The sequence below is a fragment of the Chionomys nivalis genome, chromosome 8 (assembly GCF_950005125.1).
Source record: "Chionomys nivalis chromosome 8, mChiNiv1.1, whole genome shotgun sequence".
NCBI classification, from domain to species: domain Eukaryota; kingdom Metazoa; phylum Chordata; class Mammalia; order Rodentia; family Cricetidae; genus Chionomys; species Chionomys nivalis.
Window position 1 is genome coordinate 64196452 of NC_080093.1, and position 18303 is coordinate 64214754.

The 18303-nt window shown below is 50.7% G+C and overlaps 1 protein-coding gene across 2 annotated transcripts in view; it reads left to right on the forward strand.

The window, feature by feature from the left end:
• Positions 1-18303, forward strand: part of Fam53b (family with sequence similarity 53 member B) — a 105608-nt gene that overhangs the window by 60882 nt on the left and 26423 nt on the right. The window lies entirely within an intron of this gene.

Consider the following 18303-nt stretch of genomic DNA (forward strand, 5'->3'; position numbering starts at 1 on the left):
CATCAGTACCCTCTGTGCCACCTCTGCAGCTGTCCTTGGTACAGGAGGAGCCTCTCCCGGGTGCTCCTGTTCCCCTGTCTTTGTCCTCTTTGTCTTGCCAGCACTTCTCCTGGGTATCAATCTGAATGAGATGGTCTTGGTGTTAGGCACCACCATCAGGACAGGGTCAGAGGCTAAGTGAGGGCTGGCTGCATTGATTGGTTCTCACTGTAGAGGTCTTAGGATGTGATGAAGACGGTGACACCTATGGTGTAACATTGGTCCTTGTGACCATTATTAACTCTAGGATGGTTGACTGTGGTGGGCAAAACATGGTCCTGTCAGCTCCGTGCCCATCCGGGAGGCTTCTTGCTCAGTGCTGTAATGTATTCACTTTTGGTGTTCTGTATAAAACATTGGTTACTGCTTGGTTTGAGGAAATGGCGATCTATTTGCTAGTGAGGGAGTGGGCTCCGCAGGGTTGGCCACGTTCTTCAGACCATGGGCAGATCCAGGGCAGGCAGGCTCACGGTGACTGTTCTGCACCAGACAGGTGTAACCAGTGAGCAGTCTTAGGTTCTCCACACTGGTCCCTGCCCCATGGAACCACCTACTTTCAAGAAAGACATGGTTTCTATTCATAGAGTCACTTTCTGTTTCTTTCATTCACCAAGCCTGTCAGTCCCCCACTGAAGACAAGGTACAGGTATCTATCTGGGTGGCCTCAAAGTTCACAGTTTTGAGCCACCTTTACAGATTAGCCGAGGCCCCGCACAGGACAACTGGGGACAAGTTAGTGATATGCTTGTGCCACTCCTGTGCCCATGGATTGACTTGGGACAGAGCTCCTGCCTCCTCCCATGTCCAGCTTCCATGACTTCCATCTTGGTTCCAACAGAGGCCCTTCCTCCTGGCAGATCTTCCTGGCTTACTCACTGGACAGTAACTGAACGTGTGTGTTGGTTACTGAGAGGAAGTTTTCCATCTCCAGATAGACTGAAGTAGGTTAAAGGAGGACAGCATTCAGGGACTTCTGCAGGAAACAGAGCCCTGGGTTCTGGGTACTCAGCCTCAGTTAACTTTGTTGGGCCAAGCAGTATTGGTGAATAAGCTAGCGAGGTAATAAAGCCAGCTTACACGTGCTACCAGATTTCACTGGCCACAAGCTGGAATAACACCACTGAATCACTGAAGATATTTTCTGGTCTCCCGTGTGTAGAAGCTGTTTAAAAATATATTGCTCGGTGGGGCTGTGCCCGTGTGTATTGCCTCATCAGTTCCAGGCAGGCCTTTAATATCCAGGAAGGTTCACTGGAGCCTCAGAAGGCCACCCTGGTTCAGCCGGTCCACCTTGGGTGGCTCCTTGGCCATGAGTGTCCCAGTGGTGGGACAAGGCACAGGGAAAGGAGAGAGTCACTTGGGAAGAATGTGCACCCTCGGGCTAGAGAGATGGCTCAGTGGTTAAGAGCATTGCCTGTTCTTCCAAAGGTCATGAATTCAATTCCCGGCAACCACATGGTGGCTCACAACCATCTGTAACGAGGTCTGCTGCCCTCTTCTGGTCTGCAAACACACACAGACAGAATATTGCATACATAATAAATAAATAAATAAATAAATAAATAAATAAAAGTTTAAAAAAAAAAAAAAGAATGTGCACCCTATATCGCCAGAGGTCAGGCCCCAAGGATGGCGTTCCACCAAGCATCTCTCTCTCTGGCCAGCCGTCTTTCCGTGGGGCTCTGTGGTTCTGCCTGCTTTGGCTCCCATGCAGTAGTATGTGGTCTCAGGAGGTGGCCCTTACTTGCCAAGGGGTGTGATAATCAGGCCTGAGACCATCCTCATGTGTTTGTAAAGAGTTCCGGATTAGGGGCCCGGAGAGATGGCTCAGTGGTTAAGTGCATTTGCTGTTCTTGCAGAGGACACAGGTTTGGCTCTTTGTACCCACATTCTCAAAACTGCCCCTAAGTTTAGTTCCAAGGGATCTGATGTCCTCTCTAGCCTCCAGGGGTACCAGGTATGCACGTGATACACATACATACATACATACAAAACACTCCAGCACATCTTTAAAAGGAGTCCTGGACTCAGCCAGGACATTGTAGGGTCCTGAGCCTGGGTTCCAAACAGGCAAGCCTGTGGTTGGTGGAGAGACCCACACGTTGCCAGTGGATGGTTGAGGTGGAATGGTAGCCTTCACGCTGTGGCTTCCCTGGACGTTTTCAGCTGAGAAGAGTACAAAGTCTGCCCGTGGGTGGAGGAAGAACGTTAGGGGTTTTTCTGTGTCTGTAGGACAGGCGTGGCCCCAGGATTGGTGCAGCCCTCTCTTTCCTGAGCTGCCTCCCAGCCTGCTTCATAGGTCTTTGATCTTGGTTGGTATATTCGCTCTACTTGTGTGTTCCTCTAAAGGAACATCTTTAAAGGCACGTGGTGTCTGGGCCCAGGTGTCTGAACACTTTAGATAAAGGTACAAAGTGTCTCTTTGGTTAGACCTTTGGAGCAGCTGGTGTCTAATAAACCAAATCCCTCCAGGGGCCCCCTGGGGCCCAGAGTAGACCCTGAGGGTGTGGGCTTGTGGGACTTCCCTATGGCCTTTATGCAGCTGGTGGGAGTCAGTGCTCTCTAATCTGCCAGTAGAAAAGAAACCGGGTCAGGATGAGCTCTGAGAGTCAATCAGCAGGAGAGGGCAGAGAGCCTTGAGGTCGATGCTCTGAGGCCCAGTCTTCCTTGCCCTGGATTTAGCAGGAGCATGTGCCATGGGCACACTCTCTGGTAGAAGTCAGTGTTACATCTCCTGAGAGGACTGAGATTTTGCTGGTTCCTAGACCTGCAGACCCTTTCTGGATAGAGTAGTTACTTCTGTATCCATATGTAGGAGGGGCATTGACAAATCAAAAGGCCTCCAAAAAAAAAAAAAAAAAAAAAAAAAAAAGGGGTTATGACATGCTGGAGCCCTTGGCAGTTTGCTTAACATTACTTTGTAAGCAGGTCTACAACCAACACAGGGCTGTGGGGGGGGTTAGGCAAAAAACCAGTTTGTATATAATGTGTGTGTGTGTTCTGTGTAAACTGGAGAATGCTCTAGGATAGCCATGTTTTTGGTTTTAAATGAGTGAATTTAATAGTACATAGCAAATCAAAGTAAAGGTTAAATAGCTAGTAGCATATAGACAGAAGCAGCGGAGAGCAAAACATTAAGTCAGGGAGGTAGCTAGTTGGAGTTTCTGATCTCTCTGCATGAGCTTCCAACTTACCATTCCCAATGCAGGCACCTTTGTATCATGGGATGATGGATGGTAACCCCTTTTGGAAACGGTTTACCTTCCTCCCCCCCCTCCCCCCCCCCCCCCGTGTCGCTGGGAATCAAACCCAGGTCTTTGTGCATGCTGGGCAAGCACTCCTGCTCTGAGCTACATCCTCAGCTCATGGTTCACCTTCTGACTGTTCTAAAGGATGTAATGTTTTTACTTTTGTATCATTTTCCTCTTCTTTTCCATGACACTGAGTTGGGGCCAGGGAGACCGTCCACCCACAGGCCATCTTGTAGAACACTCTTTGAGATACACTCTCTGAAGTGTGTGTGTGGGGGAACCACATTTCCCAGGTAGCTTTTCAGTGAGCTCAGACAGCAACTGCAGGTCTACCAACGCAACGTATCGTATAGTGTTCATGAATGCATGTGCCTGTGTCTCTGTGTCCTTCCGTGTGTTTTTGTATGATGTAGAGGTTTGTGTATCTAGCCATGCGTGCGTGCACACAGCAGCTGTGTTACCCAGCGTACTGTCTCACGCACGAAGAGTGCTGACACGCACAGTTCACTATTGCGCTTGGCAGGGCCAAGGAAGAAGTGTGGGCACCAGCAAGGGCGGAGGGATAGACACATGCTGAGTGTTCCCGAGGTGCAGTCTGTCGTCTGTTATAGGTCCTGGTCTTCTGCCCCCTCCTGTCCTAGTGCCGCCTTCTGTCTTAGCCATTTTCCGTCCCGTGTGTGTTCATCCTCTTGCTCCGTTCTTTTCTCTTGTAAACGGCAAGGAGGCAGTTGCTGGCTGTCGGTGTGCCTGTTCAACTCCCTGTTGCAAGCCGAGGGTGATGAAATGGTGACAGAATAGGATTCATCCGCCTCCCCTGGAAGTTGGCCATATGTGAGCATTCTCTCCCCATGCCCGGCAAGCACTCTTGAAACCGAGGCTGAATATCCTTGGAGCCCACAGCCACCCCATCTCCTGTCACATCCCTGGAGCACAGCTGTCTTAGCAGCAGCAATGGCCCTTGTCCCTTTCAGCAGTGAAGGTGAAACACCATAAAAAAAAAAAATGCTTTCCAATTGTCTTTGCTCACATCTTAAAATCCCAGTGTTAGGACTGTGGCCAGGGAGGGATGTCAGATGAGACCGCAGGTGACACCGCCATCTGAATCTGGGAGGGGCTGATCGTAGGAAGGAGTACTCCGGACGGGAAGTGACACATTCCCTGTACTTTTAGTTATGGTCTCTACTCTGTGATGTCAGCCGTTCCAAGGCCGCATGGGAGTCCATGCGGTCCAGTCCTGTCTGGATCTGGTCCTCTGAATCACCCATGCTTTCCTCCTCAAGTGGTCTGAGGTTCCTGTTGCCTGTGGTGTTCCGTGCAGCTGAGCCTCCTGTTTCCATAGTGCCAGTGTATAGCAACTGAGGGCAGAACTGAGCTGAGCATGAGAACTGCTTAGCAGCAGGACTTTCCCTGGCACTGATAGTTACTGCTTCATTTGAGACCCGGCCTGACCACCCAGACATTGCCTGTCTCCCAGCAAGTACTGAGTTACGCACAGCCATTTAAACATGGATCATGTGTATGAGCAAAGACTTCAGAAAAGCAACAATTAATAAGATTGCTCATGAATGCTATGCCCCTGGGTGCTGTGTTTTTACCTCCAGGCTGGTCAGTTTGAAAGAGAAAACAAATTATATTTTTCAACAGAGCTTCAAACAGAAGCAAGACATTCACAGGGAGGGCTCAGGATGCCGAAACAGAGGTTTGATTGATTGCAGCTGCCCACACGCTGCATCCTCAAGCTCCCCGAGGAGGCCCCAGAACAGGCAGCAACTGTTGTGTTAGCAGATGTTTGAGAAACTCCTGAAAGCTGGCTGGGGTGCTGTGGGGCAGGAAAGAGCACGAGTTAGAAACAAGCATGCTGGCATATGTTAGGGGAGCTGGGGTCCTGCCCATGAGTTCAGAGGGCCTGGTGGAGTGGGGCCCACAGGACTGTGCTTCCTGAGGAGCTGCTGCTGCAGACAGCAGGGGTTGTAACAGATGCTCAGTGATGACTCCTGACTCTTGGCTGGGCAGAGTCACCTTTGGATGATGCTCCCTCCCTCCAGCCAGCCTCCTCTCTGCTTTGTGTACCGGTAGAGCTGCCGTTAACAGGGGCAGGCTCTTCTAGTCAGCATGTGGAGTGGCTCTTCGTGCTGCCGGATGTGTGACTTCTTATTCAGGCAGTCTTGGCAGTTGTGGGTCAGCCTGTCATTTGCTCGGCCAGATCCCTGGCTGTAGGCCTGGCTGGCCTAAGTCTTTGTGGCCTTCCCTTGTCTACTCTTCCAGTGTCCTCTGCCTCACCTGTGGCTTGCCTACTCCTTGGTCCCTCATCGGCCTTGCTGCTTAGATGGGAAGCTTTCCTGATGGTAGGGAGAGGAATTCAGGGTCGGAACATCTGCAGCACGGAGTCAGGCTGGGGTGGAGCTCTGAGTTGTATTGAAATGAAGGAAGTGCCGAATCAAAGTAAAGACAAAGCCCACCCTGCCGTTGCTGGTCTGATCTGTGCACCCTTGGCATCCACTGGACCTTCTATATCTGTGAAATGGAATTACAATTGCTTTTTCTCAGGAGAGCAGAGAGGGGTCATGTACTTGTGGATCCAGCATGTAGCTTTCAACAACACAGTTTTATAGGAAAGAGAGCCGAGGGACCGTGAAATGGCTTAGTGGTTAAGAGTGCATGCTTACAGATCACAGCACCCATGGAAAGAACAGAGTGCAGTTTTGTGCACACCTGTAACTCCAGCTGGGTGGGGGAGGGGCAGAGACTGCCAGCCTAGCTGAAAAATAGGAGGTGGAGGCCTGGAGAGATGGCCCAGTGGTTAAGAACACATGTTCTTGTAGAGGACCTGGGTTTGATTCCCAGCACCCACACGCCGGCTCACAATTGTCTGTGACTCAAGTTCCAAGGGATCCCATGCCCTCTTCTGACCTCCGTTCAGACGTTCATGTGAGCAAAACACTCATACATGTAAACGAATCAGTCAAAAAATAAATAAAAATGAAACGGAAAGTCACAGAGGGCACTCAGTGCCTTCCTCTGGCTTGCATACACACAGCTGTGTGCATTTTTACACATACATGTATTGCTAATACACATGAATATATGCAAATTCTAAGAAAAAGAAATTCCAGAAAGAAGCTGCTGCAGCTGAGGAGCCTGCACTTTTTCCTGTGCCCATGGATCAACTAGCTATCCTGGTAGAGCTTCTTTGCAACTCTGGTCAGCCTGCTGGGTATGTGTTGCTGGTAGGCCAAGCCCTGCCAACTGTGGAATGGACTGTGTTTGGAATACCTGTCCCATGGCTTTCTTTTCCCTCAGAGATAGGTGTGTGTCCACGGTACCATAGCACCTTGGAGGGGGAAATCCGTGTTTCAGGAAAAGCCTCTTCAGACGCTTGAATTCCTCCTTGTTCCCAGGCTCAGTCTTTAGGTTGCATAAGCGGTCTACTATGGGTCACTCAGATCAGGGCCCAAATGTTGACATAATAGCTTTGATCTCCTGGGGAAGAGAGAGAAATAGGAGTTCTCCTGGGACTATGCCAGGGAGGCAGCTTCACATGCCACTTGGTGATTTTCCATGCCTCGCTTGAGAGGCAGTGGTGCTCTGGGGGCTCCAGGACTCTTGGGAGTGGGTGCCTCTTCTTCCCTACAACAGTTCGCCAGATGCGAGCTCCTGGAGCTTCCGGATCAAACCCGGAGCACCTTTGGCTCACCAGGCCTGCATGTGCTGGCACAGAGTCCTGTGAGCCCTGTCTTCTGAGGCCACAGTCTATGGGGAAGGAGAACAGCCTTTCCTGCTGAGGCTCAGTACTCCCCAGGGCAGCTCCAGGCTGGTCTACTTGGTGAGTTTTAGGACAGCCAGGGCTATGTTGAGAAACACACACTCTCTCTCTCTCTCTCTCTCTCTCTCTCTCTCTCTCTCTCTCTCTCTCACACACACACACACACACACACACACACACACACACAGACACACACAGACACACACACAGACACACAAGATGTTTGACTTTTATTTTGCACACAGGGTGGAAGTATTCAAGGGTTTGAAATCCTGGGGCAACAGAAGCCCTGAAAATGTCTCTAGACTATGACGAGCTGAGGGCCTGGGGAAGTCGGGGCAGTCAAGGTGCTGTTGGCAAGCTTGACTGTGGACTAGAACAGGTGGGCAGTGAACATGCTGATTGTGTTAAGGGCTCCAGAAGCATGCTCAAGTGGGGACTACAGGACCCACCAAAGTGTAGTTATTGCTCTTGGCCTCCAACTTCTCAGCTGTAGCCTGTACTTGGCAGAATTAGCCACCCTAATTTTCACCCAATATTCATAACTTTGGTTAGAATATTCTGTTTAGAGTTTCCTGATTATAAGTCCCTGTGATCCAATTTGCACACTAACTTTGACTGTCTCTTCTTTCCTTGTGTGTATACAGTGGTGTGTGAATGCAGGCACGTGCATGCCATAGCACACATGTAGAGGTCAAAAGACAACTTCAGCAGGTGTTGGTCCTTGCCTCCAACCTTGCTTGAGACCAGATCGCTGTTGTCTTTCCACTGTGTATGCCAGGCCGTCTGGCCTGTGAGCTCCTAGAGACTTTCCTGTCCCACCTCCCCTCTTCTTGCAAGAGCACTGGGCATGCAGAAACTCACACTACACATCTGTCTATCACATTGATTGTTTTTGGTCCTTGTGCTTGCACGGCAAGAGTTTCTACCCTCTGGGCCATCTCCCCAGCCCACATGTTTCTTCTTGTTCTTAATACAAATGAAGCCTGATGGTTCACCAAGCATCCGTAGAGCCACCTCCCTGCAGTCATTGCGTACCAGGGGTTTATCAGCCAGGCTCCCTTTTCCCTCTGGAGCCTCAGTCCCTCTGTTAAAGAGTGTTGTCCTTGTCCATTAGAGACTCTAAGCTCAGGACTGGAGGAGGGCTGGCCTGGCATGGGGCCATGGAAGGGTTCTTCCATGGTTTTGCATGCTTGTCATGCTGGATCTCATCTCAGCTGTGCCGTGTCTAGTCAATTTACAACAGCTGGGGTAGCATCTCCTGGGGCGGGGAAATGGGGAGGTCTATGGTGGCCCTTCCAGTCTCCATATAAACCTGAGTAAACCTCAGTGGGCTTCAGGATCCAGGGAAAAGGACCACTTGACAGCCTCAGGAAGGAGTTGGGCCTTTTTCATCTAGGACATCAGAACAATGCCTTCTCTAAAGGACCACCAGGCCCTGAGTAGCCTGGTGCCAGCAGGGCTGGGAGAGCCTCAGCAAGGACCAGCGAAGGAAGCAGAGGGATCCTTGGGACAGACATGAGATTGATGGCGAGTCTGGCCCAGAGCTGAGCGTGGCTGTGCCATTCCTGAGACCCACAGACTGCTGGCTGTTCTGTGCAGGCTCGGGTGGTGGTGTGTCTTTTGGGATATGATCCTCTGCCACCCCAAGCACTGCCTCAGCAGCCTCTCCCTGTTCATCTAGAACATTTTGTGGTTTCGGCCATCTGGATTAGTCCTCTTCTGTGCAGCCTCCAGCCTCAGTGGAGAACTGAGGGAAACGAATGCCGCATAGACAACCAGCTCTCCGCTGCCGTTCCCTCTCCACAGGTTCCCTCAGCTGTCTTGTTGAGTGTGAGCTAATTGTTCTTTATGGCCACAGCATCTACAGTGTCCCCCTTGACAGACTAGAACTCTCAGATAGTCCTCTTGGGTGTGGGAAAGGGTGAATTTTTAAAAAATTCTTTTAGAAAACAAAAGAAATGCTCGGCCCTACCATATAAAACAACTCCCAGAAGAGAAACTTCCTTCGTACACAGTAAACTGGCATCATCTCTAAAGGTCGTCAGGCCCCCAGTCCCGCCCCGACACTGTACAAGGCCACACCATGCATCTGCCATTCATGGAGCAGGTGGCGAGGCAGCTGCCCTCGCCAGTTCTGTGTAGAGGAGTGTGGCATGCCCCTTGGATCAACCAGAGCCTGGCCAGGACAAACCACCCATTTGGTGCAAGGAAGTCACTAAAAGTATGTGTAACTAGGTTTTGGAAGAACCAGTATCTCAGAGAAGCAACTGCAGGAAGCTGCTCCCTCCAGCCCTTCCGGAGACTTGGCAGCCTACAGTCTGAAGGCTCCACAGCTGGCCAGGCCTGAAGAGAGGGCACGGAGATGAATACTCTGGAAGAGGCGCATGCTGAAGCAGCTGTGGAGAGAGGAGCAGACTGCGCTGGTGGTGGACCAGCACAGGACACAGTCAAGAGAGGCCAGCTTTTCCTCCAGCCTCGGTTTCCCTGACGTTCTTCTGCTGACGTTGGGAGCTGTAGGCGTCTGTTCTCTTATTCCACCCTATGGCTTTCCAGGATCAAACTCTGGTCACCAGGTTTTATGCCAGATACCTTTTCCCCACTGAGCCACCTCACTAGTCTTCAGCAGTTTTTGGCAGTGTTAGAGCTACCCTCCAGGGATGTTGGGCACCCAGCACATGAGAGGAACCTGGTAAGACCAGACAAATGTTCTTGGACGTCATGGGGTCATTTTTGGAGCCCCGAGAAACGTGGATGTTGAAAGAGTGGGTCATGGCCCCGAAGAGCAGGTGGAGCCCCGAGCCATGTCACAGGCTTCCAGGAAGGGAGTGAAGGCTCTGGGCAAGCCTCTGATTGATTTGCTGGCATTGAGCAACTCTAGGAGTCCATTCCGAAGGGAGGTTCCGTGTATTCAAGTTGTCCCCTTTGCAAAGTGAAGAGGTGGTTTCTTAGGCAAGTAAGATATAAGCCGCATGGGATTCTTGGTGCCCAGATCTGTGTGGACCTAGGACTGGAGCTGCACCTGGAGACCATTGCAGCCTCTGTTTGGGTTTGACGCAGCTCCCCGCACCCCGTCAGCTCATTTTAGCCTCATGATGTTTCTGTGAACTGTTTACTGGAAGATGTGCTGGGCCCCAGAGGTGTTCAACACTTAGCTCAAGAGACCTTGGAGAGTTGGCCCAGAGACTCCCAGATTGGTAGGAGGAGGTGAATTCAAGGTCTTTACAGCAGACTTGGCCCAGGTAATTCTGGTTTCTACATAATCCCTAGGTGGGAGTAGAGGGAAATCTGGGGAAATGGAGGGTGCTGGTAGGTCCTCTGGAAGAGGATGAATCCTAGATTAGATTAAGATCATTGCCAACTCTTGGAAATGCCTGAAAGTGGCCACTGAAAGCTTCCAGCTCACACTGGGCAGGCTGTTCTCCCTCCAGCACCTAGCACTGCTCAGCCATTCGCTAGAAATTTGGAATTTGGCCTCAACCCCAAGCCTGCCACACCAGAATCTGTATTTGAACTTGATTATCCTAGCCTTTGAAAGGGTTTTAGATGTGGGCAGTCTCCTCTGTGGGAGGTTACTGTGTTTTATTTTTGGCCCTAGGCAGCCAAACTATGGGTTCTTACAGCTGGGCCTAGGACGTGGTCCCTGAGTCAGAGCCTAACCTAGTCAACCTTACTCTAGTGCTAAGTGCCCTCTCTTTGGTTTGGGTCGCTCGCCTGATTAGCCTCCTGGCACGGTCCTTTCTTCCCAGGAAGGAAGAGGACATGGTTCATGTCGGAAACCTTTTACTGGAGTCCTGTACTTCATTTACCCTAGGCCCCACCCACTGAAAGTTTGATCAACATGCAAAATAACAAAGTGACACTTCTTCTCTAGGGACCCGAACAGGCACTTGCACATGTATCCTGTACCCAGCAATGCCCTGTAGGGCGGGATGAGGCTGCAGAAGGAGGTTAGCTCGCTTACCCTGCTTCCAAAGGAAGCGGCAACATCCACTGCTCCGGAGTCAGGCTAGCCCAGCTCCGGTGTCAGGCTAGCCCAGCTCCGGTGTCAGGCTAGCCCAGCTCTGGTGTCAGGCTAGCCCAGAGTAGCAGCAAGGGAGAAGAAAGAGGGAGACCAGGGCTTGTGGACTGTGGTCTTTGGGGGCCGTATTCACATGATATTCAGATACAAGGATAGGGGACAGGTCCATGTGAGTCTTGCAAATACCCAGTGATCCCTCCCATTTCTATGGCCATTCTTCACTTGGTCTTGTTTGTTAGTGGGTTCAGTGTCGGTGGCAGTGTTGGTGACATGGTAACCTAGCTGTGTCTGGAGATGCTCCTGAGCCATGTGATAGGTGTGAATGCTCTGGAGGAGCTGTATGGATAACAGAGAAGTGTAAGCAGATTGCTGGATACTTGCTTTGGGTGGATGGATGAATGAATGAATAAATGAACGAATGAAGTGGGGCAACGGCCCAGTTTCTTGATGGACAGTCAGCTGCTGAATCAATGATACTCAACAACAAGGTTGGCATGTGCCAGTCCTGGGCATAGGCAACACAGGTGTCGTCCTTACAGCCCGAGAAAGCAGCTCCTTGCTGTTTACACAAGAAACTGAAGTTCAGAATTGTGGCCCTGGTCCCGAAGCCAGGAGTTGTTCCCAGGGTGTGCTTGTTGTACTCGATCACATGGCCCAGGGAGGGTTCAGGGTGCCGGGTTCCTTAGGGCTGCGGAGAGGGCTCCCAGTGTGAATACATCCAAGTAGTCAGGCTCAAGATGGCAGCTGGGAGCTCTAAGGCATTGTCCAGGGAGTGCATTCTAGACTCTCCTACCCCAGTATAGAGCCTTGTAGGCATTCGGAAGTGATAGCTGTCATCATTCTGGATGAAGTGAGGCAAAAATTGATTATTACTGAATCTGAGACTTAAGTTTGGAGCAGTGACAGAGTGGGCACTGAAGGTAGTCTTGCTGAAGCCCAGCAGCCTCCAGAAGGGGCAGGCACACGAGAGCGTAGGTAAGGTAGAAGAAATGAGGGGCTTCTGTCCCCCACTTAGGCCTTCCCAGTTGTCCCATCCTGGAAGCCTAGAGAGACTTGATAGCACAAGAGGGACCACAGGGACGACCTCACACTCAGGAGCAGGCCCTCAGGGGCACTCACAGTGATGAAGTCCAGTGTCTTGGGCTCTGTAGGGGCCCTGCTAGCACACCTCCTTTTAATACTTTGAGAAAAGTGAGCATTTTTTCTTTTTCTTTTTTTTTTCCTCTTTCAAGACAGGGTTTCATTGTGTAATAGCCCTAGCTGTCCTGGAACTAGCTCTTGTAGACCAGACTGACCTCGAACTCACAGAGATTCGTCTGCCTCTGCCTCCCAAGTGCTGGGATTAAAGGCGTGCATCACCACCGCCCAGTTTGAGAAGAGGGGGTATGCTATGGGACTTTAAAAACATACCTTTCAGCTCAGCCTCTCCAGTTAAAGAGTCTGATGATGGGAAGCAGGTTCTCTTTACACAGTGGGACCTCTCGGCGCACATGGCATCTGTGGCTTTCTTGGCGAGGCTGGGGCATTCCAACAGGGGCCCATCAACCTGCAGACCTTTAATGTGTACTATCTGACCCCTGAGCTAAATAGCCCAGTGCCTCAGTTTCCCTATTCAGAAAGAAATTGGATTACATAGCAACTTCTCACCAAAAGCTGGTCCTTGAAAGGACTCAGGACAATTACCTTGGTGGTCAGGAATGTGACAGTGACGTACATAAGGTGGCCCACCCCATGATTGCCTGCAGATCTGCCTCGCCCTGAGCTGGCTCCTGTGAGGCCATTCTATGCTCCCAAAGTGGGAAATAAGAATGCAGCTGGGGAAGGGACTGCGAGAATGGGCACCTGGGCACCCTTCTGTGGGGTGGATTGCCTATGCTGCCTCTCGGTGCCCAGAAGCACCATGTTCCCATACTAGCTGGAAGCATTGGCTGGCCTGCTTGTCCAGTCCTGCCGAGCTCTTTCCAGGCTGCCCTTGAGTCTTTGCCATGCTTGAGAAAGTGTGGGCCAAAACAGGGAGTGTTTGTTTCCTATGCTCTCCCTCCCTCGAAGAATTTTGATGGAGCTATGCCTCTCAATATGGTGGAACAAAACACAGGCAGCCAGGGCGGCCCTGGGATTCTCATCGTTCAGACCAAGCTCTGGAAGATTCTCCCAGGCTGGGGACTTAGGAGTCTCCCTTCTGGCCTGATGTGTTCTCTGACCGAGGTGGACAACCAGCTCGGAAGTTGCTATAGTACGTTAATTTGTAAGAAAAATAACTTGGCCCTGAAAGGTGGTTTTGTAGCAGCTTTGTAAAAATAAGGACGGGGAATGGTTGGCTCCGGCATTTAAAAGCCTCATGTGGCTGCGGTTTTATCCTGTGCCGCACCTCAAGCTCAGTGAGCAGAGGCCATCCCAGAGTTGAAACTGCAGCAGCCAGTCCAGAGCCAGGAGTGCTGTTCAGGGTCCAGAGCATCTCCAGGGACCCAGGAATAAAGTTGGAAAGTTTTCAGCGTAGACATCATGAATGTTGGCACAGGCTTGATTTGCGCTCATGAATGATGAGGATATGTGGAACAATGCAAAGCTGGTCTTGGTAGCAGCCCCCCTCTCCATCCCTCCAGTTCCTTCTGTGGCCCCTTGGTGCAGCCATGTAGTGGGAGTGGGGTGGTAATCTGCTCAGACTTCTATGATGGGAGTGACAGGGATTGCAAAGGGAGTAAGCTTCCAAGGCTAGGGTGGTCCATGCATCCTATAAGCTCCCACTGTGTAGCAGACACTGGGGTTGGTGCACGCTTTAACCTCTGTTTCTCTCTGGGAAGGAGGTGCATAAACAGCTGAGATGGAGCACATGCTAAACTAAGGCACCAAAAACATCCTAGGGGTCCTTGAGAACAATGGACTTGTAAGCCCTACAGAAGCACTCATATGGAGCACTGCTCTGAATACTGTATGCAATCTGGCCCGCCAATCTTTATGTTAGCCCTAATGCAATAATTGCTATTGGCATAGGATGGAAGTACAGAGACTTGATGAATGGCTTACTAGAAGCCAGGTGTTAGTCCTAGCTGGTGTGGGGTTTGAACTCAGGGCGTGTGGCTGAGAGTCTGTGCTGAGCTTGGGTAGCACAGCCACTGGGGATCCAATGACTAGACAAGGCCTAGTAGGTAGAGTTGGGTAGCCTGTGTTAAACTGAGGAGGAAAGCTCAAAGTATGGCACCACCTTCCCAGGTTGCTGGGGTGAAAGATAGGCACCTGCCCATTCTCAGGAATGCAGTTAGTGTGTTACCAGGGTTGGGCACATGGCCGTGTGCAGGAGGCGGCATATGGCCTGGGACCCCAGCTGAGATGACTCATAGCTGCTTGATGGCACAATGCACAGAATATTGGCCAACATTATCCCTAATCCTTATCACAGCACTGTTTTCTTTAGTTTGATGTCTGGCAAAAGCCTTTCCAGGCCCTCTGGCCACCTTTTCCTCATGTAGGGCTGTCTGCCGGATGAGGCTAGGGACGGACTAGGTTTTCACAGAAAGAGATGGCACCTGTTATGACCCAGACTCTGCCCGAGTGCCGTTTGGTTCTGCAGTCTTAACATTTGTGGTTAGCCTGTTCTACACATCATGCTAGCTGTTTTCGGTGGCCAAGGAGGAAGAGGGCAGGTTGGAAGGAGCCTGTGGCTGCCAGGAGGCTGGGAACAGGCCAGGAGCAAGGTCGTTGGAACAGGTGGAGCTGCTATGGATGTGGGACTTTGGCAAGACATGGAATTTCCCTGAGCCTCTGCTTCCTGGCTGTAAAACGCTGGTGAAAACAAGTGGTCCATTTGTTGTGGATGCTAACATTCTGATCTACCAGCCCGAGCGATTTCAAGCTGACTGTGCTGGTGCATGCGTACAGTCCCATGCCCCACAAGGCTAAGGGGTTCAAGCCTAGCCAATACTCTGAGACCCTGTCTCAAGAGAAAAAGAGAAATAGCAATTTCTGGATTTGTTATTTATTGTTGTTCTTAGGTACAAAATACCTGTGTAAGAAGCGTAAAGTCCAGAAGGTTTTAGAAAGACCTCATCTAAAGTACAGCACATGTAATTCTTCCAGAGTTGGAGTGACCATGTTTCAGGGCTTGAGGTAGACCCTGCCGTTCTTTTCCAAAACAACTGTGATATTGAATAGACTCTAGGTGCCCTTTTTAGCTTCAGGAGTCTATTGATTTCACAGAGTCACAGAACCAGTTCTGTGTTCTTAACCATATGTCTACCTATGCCATGGAGCAATGATGAGACAGAAAAGTTTATTCCTCAGATAGGGAAAACGAAAGAACAGCTGCTTAAACAAAGTGCGGTGCTTGCACCCATTTCTTACCTTGCCATTAAGGCACAGAGTTTTTTAAAACATAAAGATTTATTAATTTTGTTGTTTTGTTTGACTGTTTATTGTTTAACAACACTAGCTGTCCTAGAATTCACTTTATAGACCAGGCTAGACTCTAACTCAGAGATCCGCCTGCCTCTGCCTCCTGAGTGCTAGGATTAAAGGTGTGCACCACCACGCCCAGCCCAAGATTTATTAATTCTTAGCGATATGTACATGTGTGTATGAGATAGTGTCTACCACATGTGTGCAGGTGCCTGCAGAAGACAGAAGAGGGTATCACATCTAATGAAGCTGGTGTTAAAAGTGGTTGTGAGCCACTTGATGGTGCTGGGAGCTGGACTTGGGTCCTCTGAAAAAGCAGCAAGTGTTCTTAACCACCAAGCCCACCAAGCCATCATCTCTCCATCCCCAAAGGCACATGAACTCCTTGATGCTGATGTGCCCTTGTTTGCAGCATTTCTTCTTCCTCTTTAACTCCACACTGTACAACCCCATCGTAGGCCACACGTCATGTGTTCTTTAATCAGCGTCGTTATCCATTCAGAAGGGTGGCATTTGCTGGCTGCACTGAACATGGCTCTCCCGGATGTCTGCAGCTCATCCATGAAATAGAGTTGCTTCCACTGTCATTTCTGCACCAGGACCTTGCACAACCAACTGGACAGTGTCTGCTGTTGTGGTTTCTTTACAGTCTGCAATGTGTCACTCTCTGAACCAGCCCTTCTGTTATAACTCTGCTGCTTGGGAACACCTTTGTCTTTTACATTGCAGAGCTCCCTGAGACCATTGGCCACAGACATTGGGGATTGTAGGTCCGTGATGCCTGCCGTGTTTCCACACTAATGCCATGCATAGCTGGATTTGTGTTGTATGAGTTGGCCTTAAACCTTCTCACTTGTATGTCTGTCTCCCAGGGTCTTGGGACCTGCTGCGGCGGGCAGAATCTAGGTAACTTCCCAGATTATTTTGTACTCCAGTTCTCTGTCACCCATTTAATCTATTTCTTTCTGGCAACCTACCATGCTGAACACTGATAGCATAACCCATCCTTCCCTCTCAGTGAATTCATCTGGGGATAGGTGCGGGTACTCAAGATCCAGTGTGGAGCAGGATAGCTGAGGGCCTGCTCTCTGGAAGCTGTTGTCTGGCAGGGATGGACAATAAACAACAGCAAAGACGATCATATCAGACAGTGTTGTGAAGACAAGAAACGTGGGTGATAGAATGGAGGTGTGGGCAGACAAGCAGAAAGTTTTTCCATGGAGGGTGGTATGAGGAACCTCCAGAGGCTGGCAGCAGCTAACCATGGCTGGGCACAGTACCCAGTCAAGAAGAGGAGCTGGGTGTCCACTCGTGCTCGTTGGACTCACTCCAGACCTGGGAGGCTCCTGCCTGATCCAGTCCCAGCTGCCAACAAGTAGTCTCCTGGATGCTAATAGCTCATCTCCTAGAGTGGCAAAGCCCACTTGTGAGGTACCCAGAATCCCAACAGTGTGGCTGTTTCTCTTCCTCAGCAATGCCTGGTTGGCCTGAGAAAGTGAGGTCAGGTAATGAAGTGTCAAATTCAGGAGCCTGTGGTTTTCTGCCTGGCATCCAAGAGGCCAGTCATCCGCCCCAGTGGGTCTTGGTGCCAGCCCTGAGTTTACATAGACTCACTAGGCCTCCTAGCCATCTGTGTGATGTGATAAGTTTCATCGTGGGAACAGTCCTGGGGTTGGGGCGGAGAGATAAGGTGGCTGTGCTAGAGTCTAGCTGCGTCACCTGAATGTGAGAGAAGTAGCCAGTGTGGCAGTGAACTTATAAATGGTTTCTAACCTGGGCCTGAGGAGGTGTCGTTCTGCACGCTGGAGCTCCAAGCTGTCTTCCCATCAGCAAATAGAAAAGAAAAAGCCAGAAACTCAAGGCCTGTGTGCACCTGTGCCTGCACTGCCCTGTGGTCCACGTTAACCTCAAGTGTTGACACAGTAGTCGTCATGCATTCTTGCCTGTCTTGCTTTTCAACGAAGCTGGTGGCCTCGTGTGAACTCCCCTCACTGGGCTCCTTAGGCCCAGGAGTATGGGTAGGGCAAGTAGTGTCACCCAGAGCCTCCTCACCTTTCTCTTAAGGGGCTGCCTCACAGACCCAGGGATTTGACTGGGAGAAAGACAAAGGTACCTGCTGCAGGCTCTCCCCATCCTCAGAACTGGTTATGTTTAGAAGGAACACCCCTCCAGCACTTGCCTTTCAATCTCAGCCATTAGTTCCAGAGGGTCCCCTGCTCATGCAGTGTCCCTGGTGCCCACCAGTCAGAGCGGGTTCACATCCAGTAACTACAGGAGATTTGGCTTTGCTGGAGTGCAGCTGGTCTGTCCCGTCATCTGCCCTGCTGTTGGTACTTTAGCTTTGAGCTGGGTGGTACAGAAACTGGCCTCTGAAGGGAGGTTGGGGTGGCCTTGGTGTCTGGTACAGCAGAGATGAGTGCAAAGAGCCCCTCAGCATCTCCAGTGCCCATTGTTTCCCGCTGCCCTTCACTTGCTGAGGAACTTCACTTCACAGCCACTGGGGAAGGCAAGAGAGTTAGAAAACAGGAATCCACTCCAGTACAAATGCTCTCACGTCAGATAAGCCTCTTATCTCAAAGGGCTGGTAGCAAAGGGTGTGTAGTTGATGAGGGAGGGAGACGGGACCATCTACAGAAGCAGTGGTTTCCCTCCTGGCTCCCTCCTGGCGTCTCTCACTTGGGTGTCGCAAAGAAGCAGAGAATGGGAGCCCAGTGGGCTAAGGCTCTGGTCGCAACCTCACCCTCTAGCCTGGGATGGACTCAGGACCCTCATTCGTTTTGTTTTTGTTTTGAGATGAGCTCTCATGCAGTGTTCTATAGCTCAAGGTGGCTTTCCGT